The sequence below is a fragment of the Triticum dicoccoides genome, chromosome 6B (assembly GCF_002162155.2).
Source record: "Triticum dicoccoides isolate Atlit2015 ecotype Zavitan chromosome 6B, WEW_v2.0, whole genome shotgun sequence".
Lineage (NCBI taxonomy): Eukaryota > Viridiplantae > Streptophyta > Magnoliopsida > Poales > Poaceae > Triticum > Triticum dicoccoides.
Genome location: NC_041391.1, coordinates 617,430,930 through 617,435,034, shown reverse-complemented (window position 1 = coordinate 617,435,034; position 4,105 = coordinate 617,430,930). Strand labels below are relative to the sequence as shown.

Genomic DNA, 4,105 nt, shown 5'->3' with positions numbered 1-4,105 from the left:
TTGATCCGTTCACCCATGTAATTATTTTCAATTTTTCTCTACTATTCAAGGTGATACTATAATTTTTTAGGCATTTCATCAAGGTGATAGTATAATAAAACTGCTGAGGGTACACTGGGCCAGATACATAGCACTGCAGGCCCAGTAGGGATTCTGGGCCAAGGGCCGTGCCGATGTGCGCGTGCTTGAATTGAAGCAGAGATTAAAAAAAGGGACGGGAGCGCCGGGATTTGATCACTGGCGTCGTGGGTGGACGGACACGCTGCAGACCAGCTCGGCTAGACTCGCCTTCAAAAAAAAAAAAAAAACTCGGCTGACTCGCGGGTGTGATTAAGGTGGTCGCCTGAAACCCATCCTCTGGTTCCGGGTGGAATTCCTCCGACGGTACCATCCTGAAACCCACTCATCAGAGGTCCGGTGTCCCCGGGTGCGAGCCAGCGAAATCTAAGCTATCGCGGATCTGAAACCGCCCCGCGATTTGCATGGCTCAGTAAACAGCGGGAGATCAGGCGATTGCGCCATTATTTCCTTAATCGTCGCTGCAAAAATCCCGGCCGCGATTCCCTCTCGCCCGCGGTTTTAAAGTATGATCTGTACTCGCTAGTCGCTATTCGATTCGCCGTGCCGGTGGAGGCTCATGGCCAGGATCAGGACGGATCGACCCCTGCGCCGGCGGCGTCAGTCGTCCCGCGGCGACGACCTGATGAGCGCCCTCCCCGACGACCTCCTGCTCCTCGTCCTGCGCCGTCTCGACACCCGCACGGCGCTCGGCACCGCGCTGCTGTCGACGCGCTGGGCCCGCCTCCACCGCGAGCTCTCCGTCCTCGACTTCCGGGTCGGCAGCATGCTCCCACCGCGCTACCACAGATTGGTCCTTCTCATTGACGATATGGACATAAAGGAACATTATCTTCGGTTCAAAAAAATGTGTGAGCTCATGCCAAAAATCAGGAGGTACGAGCGCGGTGCCATGCGCGCACTAAGCCGCTCCGTCGAGAGCTTCTTGGACGACGAGGTCGTCCGAGGAGCTCGCCGTAGCGTGAGCAGGCTGAGGCTCGAGTTCTTCATCAACCACAACCCCGGCTGCATGAACAGGCTAATCGCCAATTCCATCGACGATTGGGGGGTCAGCGACCTCGAGGCTGTGGCCAAGCCGATCTACGGATCCGAGCAATCCGTGCACAACTTCCCTGGCCACGGCCTCTGCCACGATCCTGGCGCGTCGTGCCTGCGGAGCCTCAAGCTTGTAGGCTGCGCGCTCCCGTCGCTGCACGAGTTCAGCGGACTCACCATGCTCGTCCTGCAAGACATTAAGGGATCGACGCCCAAGGCAGCCTACGAGGGCGTCTTCATCTTGTGCCCGCAGCTGCAGGTGCTGCACTTCAAGTCCTGTCAGTGCCCATGGGAGTACACGGAGCTGGTGGTGGACGCCCCCAGCTCACAGATCAGGGAGCTCGTCTTTGACAAGTGCAGGTTCGGACAGGTGCGGATGAGGGCTCTTCCTAACCTCGAGAGCCTAGCCTCACGGGGCACCGATGCCATGCTACAATTCGATCAGTCCACCTCGTTTCCCAGCCTCAGGCAATGCAACCACACCACTAGGGTCGGTCTTCGCACACGAATGGGACGGCCGCGCGGATACATTGGCCACCAGCGTGAGCTTGGCTCGTTCCTCGGGGGCACGCCCTACATAACGAACCTCGTCCTCCGGTTCACCGGACCAAGACGATGGATCGTGCCGCCACCGTCTGGCTCCTCGTCGCCCTTGTTGCCCAAGCTGAGAAACTGCTCGTCGCCGACGTGCCTTCCTCCTGGGATGTCTCGTGGCCCCGTCTCCTCCTCGAGATGGCGCCATCACTCGAGACCCTTCACGTCCACATCGCCCCTTGCAACCAGAGGGCCAGACGTGCGATACCCTGGGAGCCCACCAAGCTTCGGCGGCGTCACTTGAAAGAGTTCGTGGTGGCTGGTTTTCAGGAAACCAAGAGGCAGATTTGCTTTGTCAAGTTTGTCGTGGGAGTGTCGACGTCGTTGCGCCGTGTAGCCTTGTTCAGGAATTGGCGTGCTGAGGACAAGGGGCACTGGGACTGGGAGATGGTGACGGAACAGCACTCATGGACCGACAGGAAGAAGAACGCTACACAGAAAAAGATTATGGATGGAGTTTCTTCCTCCCACCCTCCTGCGCAATTTGTGTTTGGCTGATCCCTTCCTATAGTTTTTTGGATCAGTTTTCTATTTAATTCAACGTATTTTTTGTACTCTTGGCCAATCCGCTGGCGGTGCTGTGCACTTGTAGCAATGATATTGTTATCTCTCTATATACTCGCCCCGTTTCAAAATAAGTGTCTCGAGTTTAGTGTAAATTTATACTAGAGCTAGCACAAAGTTAAGACACTTATTTTGGGACGGAGGGAGTATACTACTTAAAAAAAGGGTAATGTTTAACACCGGCGCGCCGGCCGAATCTTCGGCCGGTCTCGCGCGCGTCGTGTGATTAGAAGAAAAATCCAGCGCCTCTGTTCGCTCCTGTAGCATGGGACCCACGCACCGCTCTTTGCTCCATCCATCTTATCTCTTTCACCCGAGGTGCTCTCAGCCACTCCTTTTCCCCAGCACGCGGCATCATTTTTTCTCTCGCATCCTCTCTCCCATCGCCTTCTTCAGCTGACCACCGAAGTGCTGCGAGACCACCACCGGTGCCGGCGACGACGACCACCGATATGCGAGCAGAAGCTGGCCTGGTGGAGTTGCAACTGCGGCGATGGGAAGCTACAACCCCTAGTTGGCAGAGCTGCAACCGATGGTGGGTTGAGTTGCATTCGACGACGCCGCATCGACGGGGCAAGCTACAACCGACTGCTATGGGAGCTGCAGCCACCAGTGGCGGAGCTGCAACCATCGTCTGGCCAAGCTGCATCCAGCGGGGCGAAGTTGCGCCCCGCGGGTTCGCCGGTGCCGGAACCGTTGAGCCGTCGGTTGCCTCCAAGGTGTTTTTGCTGGAACCGGCATATTATTTTGCTGGAACTAGCTTGTTTTTTTGCTACAATCAACCTTGGAGCTCTTTCTTGCTAAATTTGTTTTTGCTGGAACTGGCTCATATTTTTGCTGGAAGCTAGTATTTCTTTTGCTACAACCACTGAAGCTTTTTTTCCTATCAAATTTATTTTGCTGGAACTGGAGCTTCTTTTTGCTGGAACCTAGTAATATTTTGCTTCAACCGACCACTCGAGGATTTTGTTTGTTTTTCATAATTTTTGTTGTTGGACACCAAGATGCAAACCAACGGCCGCGGCAAGCCAGCGGCGGTGACGTCGGGGCATGCTGCAACCATGGCGAACCGCGAGCTGGAACCAGTCAGGAGGGCTGCAATCCGTCGTTGACCGCGCGCTGAGGGCCCCACTGGCGGTCATGATGCAATCCCGACGGCCACAGGTGGGGACCCCGCCGGAGCTCGTCGGCCACGGCCCCGACGGCGACAAGTCGAGGGGAGGGGAGGGGGCGATGCTCTGCGTGCGGAAGCATGGGGAACGGGGGAAGACGACTGCAGGGGGCGTCAATTTTTTTTTTTTGAGAGTGGGGGAGGGGGCGACAGATCTGACGGCTGTTAATGAATGAATCGGACGGGTGCGCTGCGACCGGCCCAAAATTGGGCCGGCGCACCGGCGCCTATCACAAAAAGTAAGGTTCTCATTTCACTTCTTTTTCGTCTAATCTTCCTTATATATGTCCCATTTTTTTCTTCTTTTTGATTTTTTTTCTCTCATCTTTGATTTTTCTCCCATCCAATCTCCCTAAAGTAGAATTAATTGTCTCATGTTTTATTAACTATAAAAAACACATTTTGTTTGGTAAGTAATTAAATTCTTACCAAAAAAGTGCATAACAATAAAATGGCCGGTAAATCATGGCGACTTGATAAGATTTTATAGTGTATCAATATAATAATAGACGCGCAGTCACGAGATAATCTACTAGAATGTTTATATTTCCGTTGTAGTGCACGGGCAATTGTCTAGTTAGACTAAAAAAGATAATATTGTTATCATATTCATCAAAAATACATTGGTCGGACAATAATATTATCGCATACGTGTAGAAAAGA

The 4,105-nt window shown here is 53.6% G+C and overlaps 1 pseudogene; it reads left to right on the top strand.

Annotated features, from left to right (window-relative positions):
• Positions 1-637: 637 nt before the first annotated feature.
• LOC119321331 lies at positions 638-2,205 on the top strand (annotated as a pseudogene).
• The last annotated feature ends 1,900 nt before the right edge of the window (positions 2,206-4,105 follow it).